The sequence below is a fragment of the Saccopteryx bilineata genome, chromosome 1, assembly GCF_036850765.1.
Source record: "Saccopteryx bilineata isolate mSacBil1 chromosome 1, mSacBil1_pri_phased_curated, whole genome shotgun sequence".
In the NCBI taxonomy this organism is placed as follows: Eukaryota; Metazoa; Chordata; class Mammalia; order Chiroptera; family Emballonuridae; genus Saccopteryx; species Saccopteryx bilineata.
The window spans coordinates 395,699,089-395,707,408 of NC_089490.1; the positions used below are offsets into that span (position 1 = coordinate 395,699,089).

At 52.4% G+C, this 8,320-nt stretch overlaps 1 long non-coding RNA gene across 2 annotated transcripts; it reads left to right on the forward strand.

Annotated features, from left to right (window-relative positions):
* Window positions 1-3,426: 3,426 nt before the first annotated feature.
* Window positions 3,427-5,639, forward strand: LOC136320885 (uncharacterized). Of its 2 annotated transcripts, none has more exons than XR_010728381.1 (3): window positions 3,427-3,517; window positions 3,924-4,081; window positions 4,757-5,639. It is a non-coding gene; the product is annotated as an uncharacterized lncRNA (long non-coding RNA). The 2 variants fall into 2 exon arrangements; XR_010728382.1 differs by having other exon boundaries at window positions 5,183-5,639.
* Window positions 5,640-8,320: the final 2,681 nt, after the last annotated feature.

Here is an 8,320-nt window from a genome sequence, read left to right on the forward strand (position 1 = left end):
TCTGCCCAGTTAGGCTCTGAATGCTGAAAATGTGGTCCTTTGTCCTGAAGGAGCAAAGAACCTGACTAGAGAGAAAACACAGGCAAATAAAACATTTACTAGCGGTACCCAGCAGTGTTGGTAAGGATGTGCGTGCTCTGCTTTGTGGAGACAGCACGGGACCCAGAGAAAGGGACGGCTCTACGGGGGTGGTGGGGGAGGTTGGACTCAAGCTGGATCCTGGGAGACCCTCAGAACTTTGAGGGGAAAGACTTGGCGGTGGGGGGGGGCTGCAGTCAGAGATTTGAAGGGGGAAGGGTTTGAAGGTGTTGATGAAAAGGTGTTCACAGTTATGAGTGGGTCAGGAGTGACTGGCATTAGCTGTTGAGGAAGGTCAGGCTTTTGTGTTGGGAAATAATCTATGTCCATTAAATTAAACCCATGACAAACCTACGTGTCCCTTAATGTCCTATCAGTGTCCTTGCAGTACCTGTTCAGCCTTCCCTGGGGAGTCTTCCCGGGCATCAGGGAGCAGGGACTCAGAAGGTCTGGCCAGGACAGATGGCCTGAAAGAACAGGCTAAGGAGGAAACAGGGGACAGGCCAGGACAGGACGGTCTCCTAATTAAATGTGCTCATAAATATGTGTGTGTGTAGGGGGTGGGGAGGCTGGCAGGACAGGTCGAGGGGTGAGGCTTAACTGGAAGAGCTGAGGGAAGGAGATTTCTCCCAGGAAATGAAAGATACCAGCGAGGATTCAGGCACAGTCACCTTCCCTGGAAACATGATCGGAACTTCAGCGAGAAGCAGGATTGTTTTGTTGACATTCAAATCTGTCTGAAGGACAATGTAGAGCCACTGTCACATAGCCAGAGGGCTCCTCGGGGGAGTGTCCCTGTGCATGCGGGAGTCTGTCTCTCTGCCTCCCAGCTTCTCACTTAAAGAAAAAAATATATAAGAGAAAAGCAAGTAAGGGGGACAGACAAAAGCTGGAGGCAAGAGAGGAGGTGAAGAAAATGAACAGTAACCAAGACGGGGTAAAAACAAGATGATCACGCGGAAAGCACAGGTTCTGGGAACAATGGGTCGTGGGAGAGAAAAACAAAGGCCCCAGAGCCAGCACAGGCTCCTGGAGGCAGTTCCAGGCTTTGGTTATACAATGGGGACTAAGAACATCTGCCAGACACAGTAGCACATGCCCTGCTGTCTCGCTGGGCGGGGAAGTGGTTCTACAGTGAACCGCAGGTTTTCTGAACATGGTTCCCACGCACTGCAAGCCCTAACGACTGAGGTGGGCTCCGTCTGCCGAGCAAGACGCCCAGGGTGTCTCACGCCGGCAGGGGTGGCAGGGAACCAGGCCACTGAGGTGACTGCAGGTCTTCGTGGAGGCGATGCTGGAGGCTGGAAAAGTCAAACGGCGGCAGCGTCTGATACAACAACACGAAAGAAAAACCCAGTCAAGTTGCCTGTTTGTACCGTCACTGATAGTTGTGTTTCATCTGGACGGGAGTGTAATGTACCTTACAGGGGACAGCATGCTGTGGTGGCTGGCATGCAGGCTCCGTGCTCTACTGGCCTGGGTTCATATATCTGCTCCGCTCTGCTGCTAGCAGGGAGAACCCTGCCTCAGTTTTATGAGCTGCAAAATGGGTACAATGGTAATTTGCACCTCATAAAGTTGCTGTGAGTATTAAGTCTGCATTCATGTTAAGAGCTTAGAACAGCACCTGGCACACAGAAAGTGTCCACTCCCTGGTGGTAATTATGATTTATTAGAGTTCATAAGCACGGGAAGTAGAAGGGGCCCTCAGGTAAGGGAGGAGAAGTTACTTTTGAGTCAGCTGTGTGTGTGTGTGTGTGGGGGGGCTGACACAGCGGCAGGGTCAGAGAGACAGGAAGGGGCTGTCTGCTGAAGCTGGGGGTTTGAGTGTGGCCCTTCCTGGGGTTCGAGAGTGTTTCAGAGTGAACTAAGCCCAAGAAACCAAGAGCCTCATCTGTTCACTAAGTAACAAACGCTCTGGGTGAATTATGTGCTGGGTCCCTGGCTGAATTCCTCCCCAGCCCTGGAGACCTGTAACACAGCCCAGCAGTTCGACATGTGGAGAAACAAAATCAGGTTTGGGTTCTGCCGCTTGCTGGCATTGTGACCGTCTTTGCCCTCAGTTTCCTCCTGTGGCCCAGAGAGCCGGTGGGAAGGTCCAGCTAGTAAAGCGAGCAATTGCACTCCTTGGTATTTACCCAAAGGACCTGAAAACTTATGTCCACACACAAGCCTGCACACGGATGCTTAAAGCAGCTTATTCATAATTGCCCAGACTTGGAAGCAAGCAAAATGTCCTTTAGTAGGTGCATAGATCCATAAACTGTGGTCCATCCAGACAATGAACTATTACACTCAGTGCCAAGAAGAAATGAGCTACCAAGCCATTAAAGGCCTTGGAGGAACCTTGCTTGAATATGATCAATGAAAGAAGCCAATCTGAAAAGGCTATCTATGGTATGATTCTAACTATATAGATGACGTTCTGGGGAAGGGAAAACTGTGGAGACAATGAAAAGATCAGTGGGCGGGGGAGGAAGAGATGAATAGGCTGACTACAGAGGATTTCAGGGCCCTGAAATGACTCTAGAACACTGTACCAGTGGATACGTGGCATCACACATCTGTCCCAGCCCATACAGGGCGGGCAAAAGTAGATTTACAGTTGTGAGTACGCGAAACACAGTTTATTCTTGTATTATCGTTTATTAATTATTGTGCTATTTTCTATAGGAGTAACTGTAAACTTCCTCTTGCCCCAGAGTGTACAACACCAGGAGCGAACCCTGAGGGAGATTACGAACTTCGGGTGGCTATGACGTGTCCGTGTAGGTTCATCCTTGGTCAAACTGCACCGTTCTGATGAGCTACGGTGGCCCTGGCGGAGTCTGCGCACGGGTAGGGCCAGGGTGTGTTTGGGACGTCTCTGTACCGCTCTCCCAATTACGTTGTAAAGCTAGACCGGCTCTAAACAGTCTTAACAAATAAAAAAGAGGCCAGGTCCGTACCTGTCTCGCCTTGGCCATTTTTTCAGGAGCTTAGAACAAGAGTGTCTGGTGAGAAATGTGTCTCGAATGACTGAACAAAAGCTAGTTAGTGCCCGGGTCACCCAGCTGAACACCCAGATCTACGCAAGTGGGAGACATGTTCTGGTGGTCCCCTCCTCCAAGGTCTGCGTGAGGGTTCACGACCTCTTCTTCCCGGCAAAGATCCCAAAGCCCAGCTGTCCGTACAACACCCCTCTTTCCCCGCTGCCCGGGAGTGGAGGACTGGGGATGAGAATTCCGTGCCCTTGCTGTTAAATCTGGACGTTTCCACCCCATTCCCTGAACTCTAGCGGGGGAGGCGACCGCTGGGTTTGTTGATCCAGGAAGCAGAGCGTTCCGTTAGCTTGGGGAAGTGAGTCAGCTCCTCGCCACACACGGATTTCAAAATAGAAGGGACAGCAGACGTGACCGTGATTGAGAGGAGAAACCCCGCTGACAGCGTGTTACATCAGGTGAGCTGAAGTCAGCGGGAGCCCTGTGCAGTCAGCAGACACCCACAGGAGGCGGCAGGGTTATTCTGACCACACCCCTCTCAACAGTTACAGGCAAGCCAAAGGGAAAAGCCCAGACACCATGACTTGCAGAAAAGTGACCATTTGGGGAAAGTACAGTATGTTTTTTACAAAACTGTGTTTTCAGCACATACGGCGCGGCCTTCTCGACACTGTGTGTGCAAAGACCGAACCAGCCAATGGCTCTGCTCGCTGGAAACAGCTGAACACTGCCGCTTGGCATGAGTGTCCCCTGAAAGGCCACCACTCTGTTGTGTCCGTGGCTCCTCTGACCTTCTCTGGTGGAGGCCACAGTTCTTGTTTGAACTTCAGAGCAGCGGTGTTCAACCTTGGTTGCGCCCTACAGTTACCCGGAGAGCTGTTAAAACCCCCAACCCGGTCGCCCCCAGACCAGTGGAACCGGAACCGCTGGGAGCTGCTGCAGCATCAGCATCATCCCTGAGGTGGTGCCGACGTGCAGCCCGGGTTGAACAGCACCGCTTCGGGTCCCGCCTAGAGGACGCGGTCAGTACAGATTTATTAAATAAAACGTGAAAAGGGGTTCCTTCAGCGGAGGCCAGGGGAAGCACCTGTCAGGGGCGTTTCCCTGGGATGGGTTGTAAGTGAGAATCACCTGCCCAAGGCTGGCTGGCTGGCCCTCACCTCCTGTGGGTCCCACAGGAAAATGGCTTAGCTGAGGGCACAAAGGGGACCCCGGGGCCTTCAAACTCAACAGTCCCCGAGCCTCAGCGTTGCTGCTCTGGGATCTGTTTCGTCTGGCGCCAATCTGAGGGGACTCCATGAGAACCCACTTCTGCAGCGCCCATTGGGTGGGTGGCGAGGGCCGGGAGCTGCAGCCCGAGCCCCAGCAGACCCGGAGGCCCTCTGTGGAGCCTCTTACTCCTCTCCCTCCAGCTGTCCCTTCCGGGCTGTCCCGTAGTTCTCCTGGCGGGCAACACGGATAGGGTTGGACATGAAGGCGGAAAGGAAACTCACGGTAACCGAGACGGTGCGAGGGGAGCAAAATTTGAGCTCTATCCGCCAGTTAACGGGGCCCACAGGAATTCTCACATCCTTTTGGGCTCTTCTCTCTAGAGAAACCCTCCTGATAGCTGAGACTGGAGATAACAACAGTGTTTATTTTATTTTATTGTATTTTATTTTATTGTATTATATTGTATTGTATTGTATTTTCCAAAGTTGGAAACAGGGAGGCAATCAGACAGACTACCGCATGCGCCCGACCAGGATCCACCCGGCGCGCCCACCAGGAGGTGATGCTCTGCCCATCCGGGGCAGCGCTCTGTTGCAACCAGAGCTACTCTAGTGCCTGAGGCAGAGGCCAAGGAGCCATCCTCAGCCTGGGCCAACTTTGCTCCAATGGAGCCTTGGCTGCGGGAGGGGAAGAGAGAGGCAGAGAGGAAGGAGAGGGGGAGGAGTGGAGAAGCAGATGGGCGCTTCTCCTGTGTGCCCTGGCCGGGAATTGAACCCAGGACTCCAGCATGCCAGGCCAACACTCTACCGCTGAACCAACTGGCCAGGGCCAACAACAGTGTTTATTTTATTTTAAGTTATGGTAAAATACACAAAACATAAAATTTACAATTTTTTTTTGCCATTTTTCAGTGTACAGGTAAAGGGCATTAAGTACATTCACATCGTTGTACTACCATCACCACCATCCCCTCCAGAACATTTTCCTTCTTCTAGAATGGAAACTCTGTCCCCACTGAACAGTGAGCCCCCATTCCCCTCCCCCAGCTGCTGCCAGCCGCCAGCCTACTTTCTGTCTCTAAGGACCTGACAGCTCTAGGATCTTCAAGGAAATGGAATCATGCAGTGTTTGTCCTTTTACGACTGGCTTCGTTCACTTAGTGTGTCTCTGAGGTGCATCCGTGTTGAAGCCTGTATCCGAATGTCCTTTGTAAAGGCTGAGTTATAGTCCATTGAATGAATAGACTACGTGTTATTTGTTCGTTCATCTATGATAGACACATGAGTCATTCCCACCATTTGGCTATCAAGTGACGAGTCCCTCTGAGCACTCCCTACCAGCAGCTAACCTCTCCTAAGTCATTTCATCTTTCCAGCAGCCTGTGAGTCAGGTTCTCTCATCACCACCATTTTTTGGATGAGGAAACTGAGGCATAGAGAGGTCAAGGAGCTCGCCTGGGTACTCAGCTAGCGGGTGACGGAGTCAGGACTCCAACCCGACATCTAGTGTCCCGGGCCACGAGCCTGGGACCATTACAGCAGGAGGGGACTCAGCTACCGTGTGTCCAAATTCGTTTACAGATGGGAAACTGAGGACAGGACTTAGGTGTTAAATGACTTGTCCCGTAGCTATGGAGACCATATTACCTGAACCTCCACTCAAGTTGTGTAGCTTCATATTTTTACTGTTTCTTGGTAAAAAAAAAAAAAAAAAAAAAAAAAAAAGAAATGTCAAGCTGAGAGGTGTAATTTAAAAGGACTCCAAAAGGCCAGTGACACTGGATCATCTTGAGGGCTTAAAATGGACTCTCAGAGCACTCTGCTTTTTTGGTAGAACTTGGGCCTATCCCTCCAACTGGTATACAAGTCTTCATCTGAAAGTAAGGACTCCTGGCAACGTGAGTCTGCCCATCATGAAGACGGGCAGATTTCTGCTCCTTCAGGACGTGGGACACAGCTTCCATCTGCCCGGGCACAACCTCGCTCTGGGCCTGACTAGCCTTATATCATCTTCCGCCTTTGCACACGAGGGGACAGGGGAGAAGAGGGGATGTGAAATTAGCTCAACCCGCTACCCTCCATGGGAAGGACAGCACAGCACTGAACCCCTGCCAGAGAGGACAAGGCCGCTCATTCAAAGGAGTCCCTAGTCAAATTTTTTCACCTGTGGGTTTTATCCTGTCCTGCAGTTTGCAGAGAGCTTCCGTTTCCATCACAACAGCCCCCTGGTAACTCCTCCTTTGGTTCCTGACGGCTAATTCATTTTCACCTTGCTACCAGATATCTTATAAAGTGTTTGATCATGCCACTCTCCTCCTCAAGCATCCACAATGGCTCCCCGTTGCCTGCAGAGTGTGAACACGAGGACCCTGGCATTACCCGTCCCCCATTACGGAGCCCCACGGCTCCTTGACAGCCTCACCAGCCGTCGGCACCCTACGCTCGAAGTCAGACTCCCCGCACGGCCTGGCCCCAACTCCAGGCCCTTCCTCTTGGCTCTCCAGCTAAGCCCGCTCCTGAAATGCTTCCTCCTTTGCACATCTGCCCTTCCCTGCCCCTTCCGGTCATAATTAGTCACTCCTTCCTCAATGCCATCACCGCAAATGGCAGCTGAGCTGGCCCAGCCCTCCTGCTGCCCTGCCTCGGGTCCCTGTGAGGTGTCTGCATTCCTCCCCCTACAGTACAGACAATAGGTTCTCCAAGGGCACTGACCATGAGTTCACCTTTGTGTCGGGCAGAAACCCAAACTCTTCTATTTGCAGGCAATACGATATCCTCTCTGGGTATAGCATCCTGTCCTAGCCACCGTCTCTCTGTCCTTTTCTTTTATAGCAATGTTTCTTAAAATGAGATGGTGGGAAGGTGACATCGGCTGAAAGTCACCCCGTGACGAACACAGCACGAGGTACTAATCTAGTGTTGGATAGAGCAGGAAAAACAGTCAAGAACCACTCCTTGGCAGCCGCACAGTTCGAAAGAACAGCCCAGTTTTGTCTCCTGTTGGCTCAACCCATTGCAGATAGGATGTGGAATGTGGACCCTACAGAGCCACCGAATCCCTTTCTCTAAGGTGAGCCCCCAGGAGCAAAGCCCAGGACATGGTTTGGCACTCAACACTGTCAGGAGCATGGCCCTCTCCTTCTTCCGCCGGGCTGGTCCCTGTCTAAACCCCTCGTACTTGATTATCTGTTTGAACCCAACTCACGTTAGTGATGCTCTTGCCCCATCTGGGGACACTGTCCCCAGAAAACGTACTTGTGGGGCATCGGTTGCTACCTAGATGCAGAAGAGCCAAGCCCTGGTCTATATTTGAGAACTGACGGAGCTGCGGATTAGAATTTCTGACTCCTAGCTGGATGCCACTGTGAGGGCGGGAAAAAGCTTTCTCCTACCCTCAAGGTTCTCTCAGCTGGCCTAATAATAAACATGAAACAGATTACATAGAGAAAGTAACCAAACAATGCATACGTATGTCTGGGAGCCGCGGGCTACGTGAGAGACAGACCCCACGTGCGCGAGAGTGGCTCAGAGACAGAAAGGGAACACGGGTATAGAAGCCATCCTGAGGGAGGGGTTAAGTAAAGTAGCTCAGGGGCTTCAAGGGGTCATTGCGGGGTGCTAAGAGCAGCTCCCCGGCCACATGCTTCTGTGGGAACAGAATGGCTGGTCGCAGGGTTTTCATAGTTTAGAAAGGATTGCTCTGGCTGCGGAGAGTGGGTGTTCAGGGAAGGATAGGAGGTAGGGAGACCAGAGGTGGGGAGCGTTACTGCAGGGGTCTCTCGAGCGAGCATGTTGGGAGCAGGGCCGGGCTCCTCCCACAGCGGCAGCTGCTGGGCCCCCTTGGGTGCCCATCGCTCCGGCCACCTGAACCCGAACGAGTCTCCGAGCCTTCCTCCCTGATCCCCTTGCACATCACATCCCATACGCCGCTTCTGCAGTCCTCTCCCCGGACCCAGGGACCATGGTTCAGACCTCCTGCCCACTAGGATCCTTCTTCGGCTGACGGCACCCTCCAGACTCCCCCAACAGACAACTAGGTGACCCCGCTTC